Below are 20,033 nucleotides of genomic sequence, written 5' to 3'. Positions count from 1 at the left end.
AGATCGTGACCTGGCTGAAGTCGGACGCTTAACCGACTGCGCCACCCAGGCGCCCCAGGTAAAGATGTTTTTAATTATTATTAGTTTAGGAGTCATGACTAGGCCCATTAAAAAAAAAAAGAGGTAAAATCTCTGAGTCTCTGCTCCTAAGAAACCAAATTCAAGAATGAACTGAGAGGCTCCTCTGAAAAGAACAGATGAAGAATCCACACTAAAAGCATTGAAGAATAACCTTTTGAAGACTGGGGTGGTTCTACCAAGTAGTCACAAAGAATGGGGACAGATCTGAGAGGGGAAGACCAGGAAGATAAGCATAATATATTCAAGTCACTGTTATATGAGTTTGATTCAGAGACAGACAGTTAATACAAGTGGCAAGTAGGTCCTGCCTATACCTTGAGGGCACATGTCAGAGAAACTTATGGAATTGGCATTCTAAGGGAAGGCTCGTCAGAGATGAAACATAAAAATGGAAGTCAAACAGAATAATAATCGATAGAGTCCAGGCCCAGATTATAAATTTTTTTAAGTTTATTTATTTATTGGGGGGGGGGGGGGGAGCAGAGAGAGAGAGGGAGAGAGAGAGAATTCCAAGCAGGCTCCATGCTGTCAGCACAGGGCCCAATGTGGGGCTCGATCCCACAACCCTGGGATCAAGACCTGAGCTGAGATCAAGAGTTGGGTGCTCAACCAACCGAGCCACCCAGGTGCCCCCAGGCCCAGATTAGATGTTGATTTGATGGGAAAATATCTTCCAAGTGCAACTATTCAACATGGGCAGGAGAAGGTGGCCAAGATTTGTTTACACGGTGAAGCTTCTGGTTGCCTTAGAAATTATGGATTTCATATCCCTCACTAAGGGATCATCTATATATCAAATGCCAGAGGAATATGCTAGAAAAACTATTTTCTGGGCCAGAAGGCAAAGAGAAAATAAAGAAAGGAAGGCCCTCAATTTTAGCCCTGTGTGTGTTAGAAAAGGAGAGGATTCAATTTAAGAAGTAAGTTAAACTTTTAGAGATTCTACAGCCTCTGTGGCAGCAGCAGGGTAATGGCAGAGGGGAATGAAGCAGTATAGGCATATACTAGTGCATCAGTTAAAGAATTCCCAGATGCAAATGCTGTTCAAGACCTGGAATATACCAAAGTTGAGGAAACAGCGAATCAAGGAACCCATTGGGGGAAGAATTGATTCCTACAGACCACGAGAAACATAAGCTCTGAAGCATCAACGATAATCTGGTTCAGGAATCTAAGAGTAATTCTTCAGCTGAATCAAATATTACAACTAAGCAAAAATCTCCTTCCTAGAGAGATTTTATAATCCTAAGCAATTTAATAGCAAGAAGCTATAGAAGCACTTCCTGTGGTGTAGGACCAAAAAAGTCCTGCTCATGAGTTGTTGATGAGGCCTGCACTTAGTTCGGCATAGGGATGCCAGAAACATGAGCTAAGGGAGAACAGGAAATCAGAGATTATGAACATGTAGAAAGGCAGGGGCATGTCAAACAAAGTCTGGTGATTCCGGCTGCCATCAACGCAAATTTCTAACTTTGCAAGATTGTAATGTCCCAAATGCTACTATCTTAAAAAGAAGACTATCAGCAGAGCCTCAGCACCCCTCCTATATGACACTACATAGCGTCAAAATGAACTCCCAGATGGGAGTTTGACCCTGATTCCGTGTAAATTCAGATACCAGATACTTCAGATAACTAGCCTGGACTCACTGGCATCATGAAGAGGTTAAAATAAGATATTTTCTTGATGTCACTTCCTTTTGTCCACTACTACTGAATCTCTGCCAGGATCTAAAAAAAAATTTTTTTTAATGTTTATTTATTTATGAGAGAGAGAGAGGGAGAGAGAGCATGAGAGGGGCAGGGGCAGAGAGAGATACACACACAGAATCCAAAGCAGGCTCCAGGCTCTGAGCTGTCAGCACAGAGCCCAACACCGGGCTCCAACTCATGAACTGTGAGATCATGACCTGAGCTGAAGTTGCACGCTTAACTGATGAGCCATCCAGGCATCCCTCTGCTAGGGTCTTTAGTGACACTAACTCAGGGCTCTGGAAACATCATCCTACTTGTGATAACTCGATTGAGTTGTTTTTCTAGATTTGGTGGTTTTGGGGGTTGCTGTGATAGTCTTTTGTGTTGTTAAGTCTTGGAGCCTTTAAATACAGGACATCCTGGAGACGCAGTCAGTATGCACCCTAGAGGATCTATATCCATTCCACAGAACATAGCCCAGCTTGTAGCTGCCAAAGACACCCCAGCTCTACTTGGCAGCAAAGACCCTTCTAGCTGAGAGTAGACAGAAATAAGAAATCAGAGAGGATGAAGTCTGGACTTCAATTTCTTTGGATCTTTAACTTACAAGTGCAAGAGAATGTGATTTTGCATTTTAATTCTTTTGACCTCTGAAATCTTTGGACTAATTTGCATGGAATTTAATTTTTAACTTCAATTTCCTCCCAGGAAAATCCATTTAAAAAGGCAGTTAAGATTAAATTTAGGACTTTGTATATTGATGACATTTTTATGAAATGTGTTTATGTTGTTATTTTATTTCTTTGCCAAACCTTTGATAAACTACATTGGACAATGTGGCTGGGATAATTTGGGAAGGGAAATAGAATATAGAAAGAATTTTTAGCCTTGGATGCAGGTTTTAGAATTAATTTAATTAATGTGTTATTCTGACCCATTTTAGAGCCTTCTGGAGTTAAAAATAAAAACTGCCCACCAGCATCCCGGAAGAGCTGCAGCTGGTGTTGGGGGAATAGTCTTTTGAAAGTCGGGGACGAGGACTGCCCAGGTAGATTGTTAACTTTGTCTCCAGAGGGCAGCCACACCACTGGTTAATGGTTAAACTAAATGGAGTAAGAGAAGAAAAATGTGGAGAACGTTGGAGGAGGGGAATCTTCTTTCCTATGACTTTCTGGTCTTTCTTCATCATCACTCACTCCTCCCAGAACTTGTCAGACTTATTGCCACTGCCTGCATGATCAGTGCTGGCCAGCCAGCAGGCTCCTCCACCGTCTCCCTCCTCCTGGCTCCTGGAGATCTGCCTGCCTGCTGCACACATGTGTTCCACCCTGTTTTTGCATTCTGTGAGTATTCCAAGAGCAGCTCTCTGCCCTGCACAGGGGGTCTAAGGTGGCCCACACAGCTTGTGACTGGGTAGGAAGGCTGTCTAGCTGCAGGTTCACAATTTTAGGATGCATTCAACCTGCAGATAGCATGAGTCATCAATAACAGCTCTTTTACTGATAAAGATAAAGGTCATCTTTTTAGAGTGCCTGGGTGGCTCAGGATGCAACTCTTGATATCCACTTAGGTCATGATCTTACAGGTCATGGAATTGAGCCATGTCGGATTCTGCACTGACAGAACGAGCCTGCTTGGGATTCTCTCTCTCTCCCTCTCTCTGCCCCTCCCCTGCTTGTGTGTGCTCTGTCTCTCAAAATAAAATAAACGTAAAAAAAATATTTTAAAAAAGGTCATATTGGGGTGCCTGGGTGGCTCAGTCAGTTAAGCATCCGACTTCGGCTCAGGTCATGATCTCACGGTTTGTGAGTTCAAGCCCTGTATCGGGCTCTGAGCTGACAGCTTAGAGCCTGGAGCCTGCTTTGGATTTTGTCTCCCTCTCTCTCTGCCCCTCCCTCGCTTGTGCTTTGTCTCTTGTTCTCTCTCAAAAATAAACATTAAAAAAATTTTTTATTAAAAAAAATTTTTAAAGGCCATCTTTTGATTGATGTTTGTGTGGCTTCTGTGTTTACTTTTCAGTTGATACTTAACTTGGGCCGGGAATGTGTCATTTTAACTCTATCTCTGTTAGAATGACTGTAAATTTTGGGGGATAGAGCTGACAGGCCTTGGTGACTAATTAGGTGTGGAATATGAAGGAAAATGACAGATCAAAGATGGTTCCTAGGTTCCTGGCTTGCATGACTAGGTAAACAGTGGTGCCATTTAATAATCTAGAAGCCCTAATTCTGAGAATAGTGGTAGGCATGTGGTGAGAATGACTAGTGTGGGTGGAAAGAGCTGTACCTGTGGTGAGGGTTTGGGGAGGGTGAGTGAGCACTATGCATAAAATGAGAATGACTTGGTGGGGGTTGGATGGCTTGGAGGCTGGGAGAGTGAGGAGGAGGCCACTGATAGAGTTCTGTAAGAGATAAGGTCTTTAAGTAGGGTATAGAAAGGGGGATTAATGCTGGAGACATTTAGAAAGTAGACTCAATAGAACTTAGTGACTACCTGGATATGGATAGAGAGATGAGGGAAGGGGGTCCCGAGACACTCCAAGGTTATAAGTTTGTGAACTTGCCCATCTAAATTAAACAGTTGGTAATGACAAATGTTGATCTGATAGAGTCTGTCATTTTAAATACGATAACTCTTTTAGCTACAATAAAGGCAAGCAGGATATAGGGAAAGAAAAATGAAAGATGAACTTCTCAAAAGGATAAATCTCCTATTCAAAGAAAAAAGAAGAAGAAACAATCCAAACCCCTTAAATCAGCAGCTCAGAGCAATCTTTTAGGTTGAGGTGACCTTCCTTGTAAATGTGATACACTCTATCAGGGGTTGGCAAAATTTTCTATAAGGAGCCATAGAGTAAATATTTTAGTCTTTGCAGACCATATGGTCACTGCTGTAACTACTCAACTTTGCTGTTGTAGAGCAAAAGCAATCATAGACAATAGGTAAATTAATGGGCATGGATGTGTCCAATAAAACTTTACTTATAAAATGGGCAGTGGGCTGGATGTGGCTCACAGGCCACAAGCCACAGTTTGCTGACTTCTGCAGCTTACATAATACCTTACACATGTGGCATGGTTGCCTTGCCTTCGACTCTTAGAAGAGGGCAATGGCTAGTCCCAAGACTAGTTAATAAAAGAGGGTCATGCAATGTTATACAAAGTTGGGAGAAAAATGGTTCTCTTTTGACTGATAAGGTCCTACGTTATAGTAGCAAGGGGAATATGACTCCCATATATGGATGTGTTGAGAAGTACTGGAAGGAGATTAATAATCTGATGCAAGATGTTTGAATTTTTAAATGAAATGGCCAAAGCAGAGAAGCGGTGAGGGTGAGGGGTTAGAAATAGAAAAGAAATCTCGGCAGCCCATGTCCTTCTGACCACATGTCTACCTTCAGGCCGTAGACCTTCCCTCTTTTCCCATCCAGCAGCAGGAACAAGTAGAACAAAGAAAGGTGGTGACTCCTGCTTATGGTAGGGACTGAAAGGACTTCCAGGTCACAGGAAGAGGGCAAAAGCTTGATGGTGTTGGCGAAGGGCCACTGCTGAAGAGCGAAGGTGGGGACCACACAGAGGGAGAAACAAAGTGAGAGCATCATAGGGGTGGGAGAGAAGAGGGTGGTATGATGACAGATAAGGCATCTATGGGGATGCTTTCCATCCCCATGGGAACATCCATGGGGGAACAACCTCAAAGGATGGTCAGTGAGACCTATGCTCATGGACCATGCTCAGGGATGAATCGGTTTGATAAGGAAGGCAGTGGTGTACTTCTTTCCTCTACCACAGTCATACAGTTTGAAAGATTTCAAGTATTGTCTATGGAAATACTCGAGTTCAGAATTATCTGACCCTCCTTCTGTGGTGTGCATGTGTGTGTTCACTTGGCAGGGAAGGGGCATAGATCATCCCCCAGCAATACCAGTCAATGGCAAATAGGAGAGACAACGAATGATATAAATGAAAGCCAGAGAAACCAAGATAATTCTGATGTGCTATTATAATCATACTGATTTTATGATCATAAAACCACAGAACTAGAAAGGACTGTGGGAGAGTATCCGACCTAGTCTTCTGCCTTTAACAAAAGTTAGTCTTTCTTAATGAGGTATGTGACAAAAGACCAGGCATTCCTCCTCAATAATCCATTCCAGTGTTTTTTTCACTCTGGCAGTCTGGAAATTCTTCTTTATGTCTAATAGAAATCTCTCCTACTTTAATCCCATTTTCTCTTATTTGATCTTCTGTGCCATAGACAAAACAAAAACCCTTTACACTCTTTAAGACACAGTAAAAGATCATTTATTAGGGCATTTGAACGTTGAGACTATTCAAACTACAGAACTGTGATGATGATTCCTTCTGCCAGTGTTGGCTCAGTGGCCCAGATCACTTAGTGCAGTCAGGGTGGTGCAGGGTATAATGGACAAATAAAAAATAACCTTGTCAGTGGCTATTTCAGGTGAAAGAACACCACACATTTTATGAAATAAAGGTCATTTACTACTGAGTAGAAAAAACTATTGTGGTACAGTCCAGACAGACATTTGAAAAGGAAAAGGACTGCAAAAGCAAGTAGACATTGATGAATGTGTTCAAGTGAGAGTAGCATTCACGTCTCCTTTAGTTTTGCTGGAAGCAATTTCAACAAATCCTGTTAGCAATTTTCTCACACTTCTTTCTTCAGACAATCAAGAATCTCACAATAAGTAAATATGGTTTGCTTTTTTTACTATTGTATATGGCTTTTGGAGGATTATTTTAAGGAAATATGCATCACAAATTCTACCTTTTGTAGTATAAGAATTGAAAAGCATAACCTATCTGTTGTTTTAAGATCATTTAATATTTGAAGTTTCTTATAATGTGTTACGTTTTTTTTATAATGTGTTACATTTTTGTTGTTGCTTTCAGGTAAGCCCAGATATCTTTACTTGATGCAAAACGATGACAAATCCTGAACCCGTTCTTTATTTGATGTAGCTTTATTAGATAAAATGTTTCCTAGCCATACAAAACTTTTGAATTTATATACTTATTTATTTTGATCATTAAACACATCCCATTTTAGATTTCATTGTGTATTTATCATGGCTATGCCATGGTAACAAATTAACTCACAAATCTCAGTGGCCTAACATAACAGAGGTTTATTTCTTGCTCACATTACATCCAACTCCTATGTGGATCAGTGGGGAGCTCTCTTCTACACAGTCTTTAAATGTTAAAGATCTTTTATTTGATCACAGTGTTCTTTTCAAGTTCAGAATGATCTTCTCATTAATTGCGTTACCCCTCATTCACCTTTTCTCAGGTGAATTCTAGTTTCCCAGGTGATTCCAGTCCCACTTTTCTATCTGTTAGCATTCTTAGGTATAGACAAAAGAATCAACTCTAGATCATTTAAATGAGAAGGGACTTATTAAGTAAGGGAAATCCGAAAATCCAAGTAATCATTGGAAAGACTGGAGGAACAGGTGCCAGGCCGAGCTACCACCTAGAATCTAACTGTCTTTGTTGCAATGGGGAAGCTACTGCTCCCACTGTTGCCCCCCGAACAAGGACATTGAAGTCACCTGTGCTGGCAGAATGGTTATCTGGACACTATCTGTTCTTCAGGTAGTTTCTGATATGTGCAATGGAGAGCCAGGAAACTAAGTTCTAGAAATTCACCCTAGACTCAGAGGCAAGGGAGATTAGGAAGTGTTTAATTTAATTTTTTTAAGTTTATTTATTTATTTTGAGAGAGAGAGAATGGGGGGAGAGGGAGACAGAGGAACCGTGCACGCACACGCACATGCGAGTGGGAAAGGAGCAGAGAGAGTAAGGTAGAATCCCAAGTAGGATCGTGCTGTCAAGCATAGAGCCCTATGCGGGCTCAATCCCATGAACCTGAGATCACGATGTGAGCAGAGATCAAGAGTCGGAAGCTTAACCGACTGAATCACCCAGGTGCCCCAGGAAATGTTTAATTTTAGAATTTACTTTGGGAAGACAGAAGTCACATGTGGGAAGCTATCAAAATGTGGGGTGGTTTCAAAAAATTTAGGACTGCTACAAATACCAGATGCTTACTATACTTTCTTTTATAGAACTCATTTTCTGTGCACTTGTAAATTTCTTTTTTTGTTATAGAGGTAACATAAATAGGAATAAGAAAGAAGTACTCATATTGCCACCACCCTAACACATCTACTGTTGTTATTTTGGTATATCTCCTTTTTGTCCCTTTTCATTGCAGAATTCTCTTCTATAAAATTGCGTCACAGTGAATACTGATTTCCTAGTGAAATATTAAAACACAAACGTTTTTCCTCATGTTGCCACATTATCTTCAAAATCATGAATGTTAGAGGCTGCTCAGTATTGCAACAGTTGGAATGGCTCCACTATGTGAATTTACTATGTAAATATAATATTGTGACACAAGTCAATGCAATACTGATTGCAGTTGTATGCTTAGTTTTTCATTTATGCTGTGATTATATCAACATCTTGATGGTTTCTTATTTTCCTGTTTTCATCAAGATGTGTGACCTCACAGAGATATAGTTTAAGACTCAGTGTAGATAGGAAAAGAAATGTAAAAGTTTTCAGGCAACTGTTTCATTTAAGTACAGAAACATAACATTCACTCTTTAGAATAAGGTGCTTTTAGTATGTATCATCCATGTTGGCAGCCAGTCTTCCTTTATAAAATGCCAGATAATTTTTTAAAATTCCAGATAACTGTTCCATTATTCATTTGCTTATGTCATCATAAACTTAGTATAATTTGTCACCATTATATACAACAAACTCCAATTTTGTTGAACTATACTTCCCAAAAGAAAAAGTCACACACACACTATAGCCATAAGAAAAATCCATTAATTCATTTGAAATATATGTATTGTGCACTCACTATTCCAAAGAATTCTGCTAACTCCTGTGTGAACAAAACGATAACATATGATTTCTGCCAAGGGGACATGTAAAATCTCTGATCAGAAAACTTTTTTTTTTTAAGCAGCAATATGTTTTTTAAATTTTATTTAAAGGCACTAAAAGAACATTAGATTGGTAGAGTTTTCACAAGTCTAGCACTGTGTGACTTTGAACATGCCCAAACTCTCTGGGCCTTGGTTTCCTCATCTGTGAAGAAAAGTTGTTAAGCTCAGATTTCCTATCTGTAAGATCCTGAAAATAATGAAATATTCCACAGGTTGTCAGTGGTTCTCTATCAAAAAAATAATAACAAACATATATGTACTTACTATATGTGTGTATATTTATACACACACATACAGACACACACACAAAAATGATACTGCGTTGAGAAAACTGACAAAATGGGGATCCCATGTAAAATTCACGAAGTACTAATCTAGAATCTATCATGAGAAGAACAACTGTGCCTAAGAGTTCTTGATAGCACTTGCAGTGATAGAAGTCTTGATCTGCTTCTAAATGCCAATCAACTGCTGGGCAAGATTGTCTCAAATGGGATCATTTAGGCTCATGTAGGTACAGCATGCAGTTAAAAGAGAACAGTTACTATTTTTAACTGACTAATGGACAGCCAGGCTCTGAATAGGTTACTTTTCAAACGTAATCTTATGTAATCCTCAACAACAGCCCAATGCCGGAGGTATTGTTGATTGTTTTACAGGCATGGAAATTGAGCCTCAGGAGGTTAAGTATTTTGTCCAAAGCCATGAAGCCAGCAAGCAAGCAGCAGAGCCAGTTTCCTAACTTGGGTCTGTCTGACTCCAAAGTCCACACTCCTTCAATCCCAACCTATTTTTGCATAGCTCTCTAACTGGAATTAATTAATATTGATATTCCTGTTATAACAGTTCTTGTGAAATTATCAAAACTAATAATGATGTGGTCAAAAAGAGCAAAGTCACTTAGAGAATAGAGGTGATTTTCCAAATAAAGTTTAAAATATAATATTAACTAAAATGTAGTCATTTTACACTTACACACACACACACACACACACACACATATACACTGGCATTAGTGGAAGGCATCAATATTTAGGGCATAAATAATTCCCTTTATATTCTGTTTTTCCCATGTAGCTTTTTGAAATGAGGTAAAGAAGAGTTTGCTCCCCCCTGAATCCCTAGCGGCTTATGAACATTTGAATCACTTTCTTTCTGGGTCTCAATCATTCTCAAGTGAACCCCAAAGTAGTTTCCTTTTTTCTCTATGCTTCTTTTGAAGGATCCTCATTTGTCATCATTATTATTAGCATGCAACTAGCACATCAGACTTGCAAGGCCTTTTATAATTATTGTCAAATACATTTTTCTAGTCTGGGAGACCAACATTTTACAGAAACGCAAAATAAGATGTAGATACATTAATTACCTTGGCCAGAGTGACACAGTGACTTTCTGCAGACACAGCCAAGGGAGAGCCGAAGCAGTCTTCGATTTTAGGACAGAAACTCTGCTCCTTGGATGATAACATTTAACAGTTGCACTCATCCCATGATTGCAGAAAACCCACTTCACAAACAAATCAGTGATAGAAGTGCCTTAAAAAAAAAAACAAAAACAAAACAAAAAAACCCTAGAGTTCCAATTTATTACCCAGAATCGACTCACCTTATTTTCCAGTTACTCTTCAAGTATTTGTCCTTGAGTTAATTGATAAACAGCTGCCTTAGGTCTTCATCCTTATCTTTAATTTGTGCACTGATTTAAAAAAAATATTTTAATGTTTATTTATTTGGGAGAGAGAGACAGAGTGTGAGTGGGGGAGGAGCAGAGAGAAAGGGAGACACAGAATCCAAAGCAGGCTCCAGGCTCTGAGTTGTTAGCACAGAGCCCGACGCGGGGCTCAAACTCACAGACCAGGAGATCAGGACCCGAACCGAAGTCGGACACTTAACTGAGCCACCCAGGCGCCCCATAATTTGTGCACTGATTTTAAAATAAGAGACACAATGCTATTTTATGTACAATAGACTTCCTAGCTACTATTTTGGTTTGCTCTCTCAAATTCTTGTGTTAACATAAGACTTGATGCTAAATAAATGTGAGAGAAAAGTTGCTGCTGTCCCCAGAAACAGAAGTCCTCCTGTATTTGACTTCTAGCCAGATCCACCTGAACATGGCCCCTGTTTTTAAATCAATATTTTAAAATTCACTTTATTGCTCACTCTTGGCCAGAGGAGCTTCCATCTTTTAACCTTTCTGATGACTAAGCTGAAAATGTCTTTGATTTGGATGAAAAATAATACAGTTAAGAGAAGGTAGTGAATCTTTGCTGTGTGGCTAATAAATAAGACCATGGCATTTTATATTTGATTTCATGAGGCTTTGAATTTGTAGTTAAGAAGCAGACTCTCCAGCATATTATAAATGAAATGCCAACTTTATTTAAAATTTCATATTAGGTCATATGACAATTTGACAATAATTTTGATAGCTACAAAAGAAATGAGCACCAACAGAGTTTATTTAAGAAGCTGTGTCATCCTGTTCATTTAGGAGCAGAAAAATAAAACTCCAGGAACAGAAGCACTAGTTTGTTTTATTAGGTAGAATCTGAGCAATAATCTTTAGGTTGATTTATTGGTAATTTTACAGATGAGATATTTGCTAATTTCTCTGAAGTATAATTTGGAAGACAGAGAATTTCATTACTTGACAAATATTGGCAGTCTTCCTTGCAGATGATTTTTCTCTGAACTGTCTGCTAAGAATGTTTTCTTAATTATGATGCTATTTTACAACTAGTTTTATTTAATCTTTTGAATTAAATTACGTCTTTGAAAATACTTATGGAAGGTCAGATTTTTTGGGAAATCTGGAGTCAGTGAAAATAAATTTATGCAGCTGAGAAACTTAACATGTATATCTAAAGTGTAAACACAAATTCAAACATTTCTGTTTGATGGCTCTAGTGTGATGCACTTTAGTCTTTATAGAGCAAGGAAAAAATTGAATTAATAAAATGTTGTTTCTGTCACCAGATTATCTAATTGACTCATTTCTTGGCACAGGGAGTGAGGCAGTCCATATGCAGTAGTCATTGGATTGGGATCCAGAATTACTGGGTGTTTCAGATCCTCACCAAGCTAAGGTTGTAATTTATAGATTTAGGTGGCTGGTGAAGGATATTTTATCAAGTAACTACAAAATACTTTGAAGGTTGCAAGTCCTGAACGTTATTAGATCATAATATATAGAGTAGATAGATGTTAAAAAACTGCTCACTCATTACTGTCATGTTTGAATGGATTTCCTAGGATTGAGAAACTTACTTAGCTAAATATAGAGCCCAGTTGCTAGTGTTTGGAGGAAAACTGCTATACTAGACTCCCTGAGCAATAATATGTCAGTCTCTAATGTAGCATGGATATAGAATTACATACTCTACTTGACTTATTTTGGTTCTTTCAAACTGGTCCCCTGGAGATTTCATAATTTTAACTTTGAATTATTTATTTTCATATTTCTTTTGGTCCCATCCAATCCTTATGGTCAGGGAGATATTTGCTTGAATCCAATCAGAGAAACATAAATGGGTCCACTACATATTGGTCTGACTCTTTTATTACCAATGCTCTGATTATTGTGTCACTGACTACTGGGGGCTCCAGTTTGGGACTGACTTGGTTGTATGAATTTGACGGTCTTCCCAACTGGTAACGGTCCTGGGAATGACTTTTCCTTTCTAAATCACCCATTACAGAAATACCTTCGTTAAAAGTACTTCTGAGAATCTCCAAAGTAAAACAAACAAAAAGTCTCAAAATCCAGAATATTAGCAGACACATAAAATTACATGATTATTAAAGCCTCTTCTTGTCCAAATTCTACAATTTAAAGGGGGGAAAAAAAGCTCTCCCAGCAATTTCTACTTATCCCACCCAGTGGATGTTACCCGGAGTTGACCTGCGACTGTGTTGCAATTTCTTCATTGTTCCAGGGGGATGTGGTTGCTTGGGAGAGACCTGGGACACTGAGGTGGGAACAAGGCTGTCCACAAAGACAGACTACAGGAGAGGCCAGGTGCCAGAAGCTGTTTTATTTCTAGGTAATAGAAAGTGACAGGGCCTAGGTGAGGGTGAGGCAGTGAGTACATGGGATGCAAAATTTAAGAAGGTGCCTGCTCTCAGGGGCAGCCAGAGAGTGAATGCCTCCTTGAATTTGGTACCCAAGGAATCTGGCCCTGGAAAAAGGTCTTAACAAGGTCTGTGTCAAGCAGAAAACCAGCCACAAACCTGGGAATCTTGAAGCCGGGAGTGTAAGTTGGAGAAGCCAATCAAATCAAAAGGAGAGCTAGACAGAGAAATTCTCTGTGTTCTATTGTGTCCTATCTCTAATCTCAGGTACAAAAATCCAGGAGTTTCACAGGAATTGTAAAATCTCTCCCTGCTAATTCCTTGTTCTCCCAGGAGCACCCACAAAGAGGAAGGGACAATTCCAGGAGTCAGAATGGAGACTGCAGAAAATAAATAGGTGTGAAACGGAGGGGGGAAAAAAAGACCAGGTCAAAATGAATTATGCTATCAAAGACTTAATCATGGTGTTCCTCCTAGGCCAACAATCCCTCTGCTGAGCTAGGCATGGGTCTTTGATGGAGGCATCTTGCCAGGTGGCTTTAAAGCTGCTGGTTGTGCTTTGAGGGATGCTTTCACTCTCTTGGTAGTTACCGTTCTCTTTTGCACAGAGTCCAGGGTAGCTAGACCTATGTTTTTTTGTTTTTTTTTTTATTTAAATTTTTTTTTCAACGTTTATTTATTTTTGGGACAGAGAGAGGCAGAGCATGAACGGGGGAGGGGCAGAGAGAGAGAGGGAGACACAGAATCAGAAACAGGCTCCAGGCTCCGAGCCATCAGCCCAGAACCTGACGCGGGGCTCGAACTCACAGACTGCGAGATCGTGACCTGGCTGAAGTCGGACGCTTAACCGACTGCCCCACCCAGGCGCCCCAGCTAGACCTATGTTTTTATTTCACAAAACTGAACTTAACTTGTAACTCAACTTAAATTTCTATTTCAAGAATCCATTCTGCTTGATAGCAGAAATATAGTTCAGTAGACTGCAGATAAGCGTATTTCTGGTTTCTTTCATCATTTCTGGTAGACTCCATGAATTTAGAATTTTGTCCTTTCCCTTCTCTCTCCCCAGAGTGGCATCTAAGTTCTAGGGACATAGGGTGAAGTGTTGGGTTCTTGGACGCTAACGGCCCTCCAGGCTGCCATTCATGGCTATGTCTATGACATTACTATCATCTTTGGTCCTGGAAACCTGTAGCTCCCTGACTGTGATGACTCTCCCAGAGCCATGTCTTCATCCTTCTTAGGGATTGGAAAATTGTTGGATGTGCCATTCTGGAGACTATGGGCACCGTGGAAGACTTGTCGGGGGGGGGGCTGTATTAGACACATCTGGATGCCACTTCTACCTTTTTCTGTTTACCATGTCAACACCTGAGAAGTGAGCACAGGTCCCTCTGCTCTCAGATTCCCAACATTTGCCTGGGAATTCTATCAGTCATCATGACTCCTTCTCAACCCCTTCTCTTGGGACATCAGCCATCTCTTGGGACCACTCTCTCTTGCTCTCTTATTTGACTTCTCTCTTCAGCTTAGAGAATTACCTGACACTACATTGTCCAATATGATAGCCACTAGTCACATGTGGTTGCTAAGCTCTTGAAATGTGGCTAGTCCAAAATGAGATGTACTGAAGTGAATTTCAAATACTTAGTATGAAGAAAAGATCATAAAATATCTCATTATAGTTTATACATTGAAATGATATTTTGGATATGCTGAAATAGACAAGAGACAGTGTTATAACTAATATTACTTGTTCCTGTTTACTTTTTGAAAAAATGTGGCTACTAGAAAAATTTTAATTACATGGTATTTGTTTTGAACAGAGCTCATGTAAAAAGTTTGAGGAAGTGTTATGGACTAAATTGTATGCTGCCTTTCCCCTCTCCCCAGTTTATCTGTTGAAGTCCTAATCCCCGATGTGACTGTATCTGGAGATAGAACCTTAAGGGAGGTAATTAATGTTTAATGAGGTCATGATGGTGGGGCCCTAATCCAGTAGGATTGGTGCCCGTATTAGAACAGGAAGAGGCACCAGGAAAGCACAAACAGAAAAAAGACCATGTGAGGACACACTGAGAAGGCATCAGTCTGTAAACCAGGAAGAGAGAACTCATCAGAAACCAACCCTGCCAGGCACCTTGATTTCGAATGTCCAGCTTCCAGGACTATGGGTAAATAGATTTCTGTTGTTTAAGCCACCCAATCCATGGAATTCTGTTATGTTGTTTAAGCCACCCAATCCATGGTATTCTATTAGTCAGCCTCAGCAGACTAATACAGAGAGAAAAACTCATTCCGATATCATGTATCCTTCCAAAATTAAATGGTTACAGCATTAATTTTAGCTTTAGATCCTCAAAACCCTTTCTCACAGCCAATTGGTTATGCCAAGAATTTTTAAAATCTAGTTTGAAACTCAAAAGCTGAGAGAAATGGACTCTTTAGTTCTGTGTTGTCTGTTTGTGACCTTTCTTCCCCAAGGCCATAGAAACAGCTAATCTCTGCTGCCTGAAGTTGAGCAAAAGGTCACATAGCAAAAGGGAAATATAGAAAATGAAATATACATTGGTTAATATCAAAATATCAATCTGCTATAGCAGTTACTTTTTTTTCCTTTCAATCACAACTCGGGAGGATCTGATTTCATTTATTTGGTCTCTCATTAATTTGCTCTGTACTTATTGCCTACAGTTTATGTATTTTTTAGTATGAATAGCTTTCAGATAGCATTTGCATTAAAAATTTCAAATCTTCAATAATGAAAGATATTTTCTGTTAAAGGAATTGAAAGTATCATAGAAGCTGCATGGTAGTGGTGGAGAGAGGTGGTTAAAGGACTAAAATCCTGCTGTCCATCTCATTAGAGCTCATTTTGTTAGCTATGGAGGAGACCTTGTTACCCATCCCCAGAACAGATCCTGAAGTCCAATGATTCCTGACACAACACATACAACACACACAGGGCTGTGGTGGTCCCTGGGGGAAGCAGAAAGCCAAGTCTTGCACTTGGATGGACATGGCTGGCTTCTTCCATCCTTTGTACTTTTCTGATTCACCAGGCTTAAGTAGGCCTTACTGCTCATCTCACTGCACTATAAATGTCTGCTTGCTTCTCTGTGAACCTTCAGAAAGCAGGAAATCATAGGTTTCGTTTCTGAATATTCCTTACCCAATGCCTACCATATGATAGGTGTATAATAAAAGTTTTGGAAATGAAACAAAATGAATGCATGAATCCTACAAGTTCTGCCCACAGATCCTCACTTCAGGCCATCTCCTACCTCTTTTCTCTGCTGGCCTGGACACAGGTCAGGCATTCTCCTCCAGCTCCTTTCACCTTAACCAACCTCTCCTCTTCTTTATAAAAGTAAATTCTTTTAAAAACTTGTTTCATTACCCAAGAACTATATGAAGATATTCTCAGTATAAAATAATAAAATAATACAAATAAAATTATTTATTTATTTTAAAGTTTATATTTTTTATTTTGAGAGAGAGAGAGAGAGAGAGAGAGAGAGAGAGAGAGAGAGAGATCACGGATCACGAGCAGGTAGGGGAAGAGAGAAAGAGAGAGAATCCCAAGAAGACTCCATGTTGTTGACACAGAGCCCAATGCAGGGCTCAATTTCATGAAACATGAGATCATGACCTGAGCCAAAATAAAGAGTTGGATGCTTAACTGATTGAGCCACCCAGGTACCCCTTATTTATTTTTAATACAAAGAAAATTGAAATGCCCATCACCACTCCATCGCAATTCTACCGTCTATTGTTTAGTACTGTGGGAACAGCCTTCTAAAACTTTTCCCATGCATTTTTATATATGCAATGTATATCTACTAAAATAGATATATATGTGTGAGTATATTAATATGTGGATGCTAATGTATATTAAATATTAATATATGTTTAGCCTAAATGATTTTATCCTGTTGTATACTATTTTGCAACTTACTTTTTCATCCCCACTTAATAAGTTGATATCCTTTTATGTGAGGGTACATTCATCCTCCTCATTCTTTTTTTAGTTGCTGTAAAATATTCTATAGTGCAAGCCAAAATGCATTTAAAATTTATTTTTTTATTTTTCTTTTTTATTTTTCACTGCCAGAAACAATGAAGCAATGAACATTGACCTGTATAGCTGCTTCTTTGGACACATGTGCAAATGTTTTTTCTGATAAATTCTTAGAGGACAACTTGCTGAGTTAAAGATACATGCAGGTGCGAGGGACATTCCTGGGGAAGAGCCTTTCTTGGCCATTTACCACAGTGTTTCCTTACTTAAACACCAAATGGACTTACTAAACTGTACTAGGGCAGATGGCACAGCAAGACTTAGTCTGTTCCAGTCCAAAGAGATAATTTATGTAAATTACATGACCATAGACATTATATGATATCCTCTAACATCCCTTTGACATACCATGGCAATCTTCCTCCACCACATAGCAGTATGGGAAGTGCCCTTCTAAGTCCTTTCCCATACATTTACTTCCTGTCTTAAGGATCTTTGCATGCCTGCTACTTTGTAATACCTCTGCTAATGAATAGAGGAAGCTGCCTTCAGTACTCCAAATGAGGAAAGAAATGCCGTTACTGGATTCCATTCCTGTCTATCATCTTGTTCAAAAGGAGGGGAGTGAGTCAGATCAAGAGAATGAGTCACCAAGTCATAGCCAAGGTGATAAACCTCAAGACTTGCATCTATCTGCTCCATGGTCAAAGAAGAAAACCTTACCATCTGAGTGGTGAGAAACCAGAGTGTGTACTATCTGAACATGTAATGTTATTTTGAGGAAAAAATAAAGTGACTTTCCTAAAAAACTTTTCTGGTGTCTGTCTTCTGAAATTCAGAACTTTTTTACTCACTGACTTATATTTAAAAAACTATTAATTACTGAGGTTTTGGCAGGAGGACGACTATATTAATTCAAAATTCCCTGAGATATTGTATCTTAAATTTTAATAGATATATTGCCAAACTACCCTCCAACAAGCCTGTATCAATTTGTACTCCCACTAATATTGAATGTGTCTAACATACTATCAATCTTTTAAATTATCATCTGGTGGGTGAAAAATGGTATCTTACTAGTGTAATATGCATTTCTCTGATGACCAATGACATTCAGCATAATTTTACATAATTTTTGACCATCCATGTATCCTCTTCTCTGAATTATCTGTTCCTATCCACTGCTTCTTTTCTTTTTTTTTAAATTTTTTTAATGTTTATTTTTTTGAGAGAGAGAGACAGAGTGTGAGTGGGGGAGGGGGAGAGAGAGAGGGAGACACAGAATCCCGAAGCAGGCTCCAAGCTCTGAGTTGTCAGCATAGAGCTCAACGCGGGGCTCGAAGTCACGAATGGCGAGATCGTGATCTGAGCTGAAGTGGATGCTTAACTGACTGAGCCACCCAGGCGCCCCCATTGCTTATCTTCTAATTGATTCTGTATGTCTTCTTTATTGATTTGTATGAGTCAATTATATATTATGTATATAAATCTATCATCGTACATTGTTAATATTTTCTTTTAGCTTCTTTTGGTCTTGTGATTTTGTTTAAGGTATTGTTTTCATACAAAATTTTTATTTTATTTTATTTTATTTTATTTTTATTTATTTTTATTTTTTAAAGGTTTTATTTATCCTGAGAGAAAAAGAGCAAGGCAGGGGTAGAGAGAGGAGAGAGAGAAAGCAAAGAGATTGACACAGGGGGCTTGATCTCACGACCTGAGCTAAAATCAAGAGTCTGACACTTAATCAGCTGAGTCACCCAGGTGCCCCCATACAAGAATTTTAAATTCTTATATAATTAAATGTATTAATCAACATTAATTCTTTATAGACTTTACAATTTTGCAATTTTAGCTTAAGAAGGCCAACTATAATCAAAGTTATTAACACATTCTTCAATATTTTCTTCTAACATTTTATTATATTTTAAATGTATTTTTAATTAAAATTCTAAAATAAAATTTAACTGAAAATTTAATTTCTGGTAATATGATAAAGTACATGTTAAGTAAAACCTTTCTCAGAATAGCACATGTAAAAATACAGTATAAAATATTAAAGCCTCAAACAAAAATCCAATAAACATTTTTTATATGTTTGTCTGAACCTGAGCTGGTGAGAAATTAAGAGAATTTTTCAGAGGCCAGGGAAAAAAGAAAGCAACAATCTGTAAAGTTAGGCAAAGCCCTGAGTATTTATGTGATCCCTAGTGGCCATCAGCCTAGGTTTTAATGAGTTCATTGTACCAGGGCAGATGAATAAAGACTGGGTCCTAACCAAGGTGGGAATCAGAATGAGCTAGAGCTTCAAAGATGACTCCATGGCTGAACTAGAAAAACCCCACCCAGCAGAAAGCATTAATGGTGATATTTGCCAATCTTATCTGGGCTCTGGGAAGAGCAGAACAAAGAAGAAAAAGACTTAATTATAAGGCTACCTTACGATATGTTTAGAACTCAAATTCATATTAACTGTACATTCCTCAAAGCCTCAAGTCAGAAATGTAGTTGGTAGCATTCCTCAATAGCTAAAGGAAACAAATCCAAATCCTCTTCAAAAGAACAGTCATTAGAATTGAGGAGGGCACTTGTTGGGATGAGCACTGCGTGTTGTATGGAAACCAATTTGACAATAAATTATATTGCTAAATAATAAATAAATAAATAAATAAATAAATAAATAAATAAATAATAAAAGAAATTCAACTCCACATATACATTTTCAAGGATTATGACTTTGGATATATGAAGAAATAGTACAACTAATATACTATAGAGAAATTCAATGGCAGGTATAGATTAAGCACAGTTCAAGAGACAATTCGTGATGAATAATAAAGAATTAAACTCAGAAAAGAAGACAAAGAGAATGAAACTACAAAAGAAATATTAAGAGATATGGAAAACACTGAGGTAAAACTCCAACAAATATTTAACTGGAGTTCCAGGAAGAGATAACATAGATGAAGGGAGGAATAATACTATTTAAAGAGATAATGGCTGAAAATTTCTTGAAATCTGTAGACAGAATTTCTTCTTTGCCTCTAGTGATGAGAAACACAGATTCAGAAAACAGAACTACAAAAAGAATAAATAAAAAGAAATCGCCTAGCTGATTTTTTTGAATACCCAAATTTAATTTTTGAATACCCAAAGTAAGGAGACTA

General features: G+C 38.6%; 1 long non-coding RNA gene across 1 annotated transcript; it reads left to right on the top strand.

The window, feature by feature from the left end:
* Nucleotides 1–2: 2 nt before the first annotated feature.
* On the top strand, nucleotides 3–18,108 carry LOC123380071. The gene is made up of 3 exons (XR_006585305.1): nucleotides 3–58; nucleotides 2,719–3,118; nucleotides 16,960–18,108. It is a non-coding gene; the product is annotated as an uncharacterized LOC123380071 (long non-coding RNA).
* Nucleotides 18,109–20,033: the final 1,925 nt, after the last annotated feature.

The sequence above is a fragment of the Felis catus genome, chromosome C2 (genome assembly GCF_018350175.1).
Source record: "Felis catus isolate Fca126 chromosome C2, F.catus_Fca126_mat1.0, whole genome shotgun sequence".
NCBI classification, from domain to species: domain Eukaryota; kingdom Metazoa; phylum Chordata; class Mammalia; order Carnivora; family Felidae; genus Felis; species Felis catus.
This window is presented reverse-complemented; position numbering and strand designations above follow the sequence as displayed.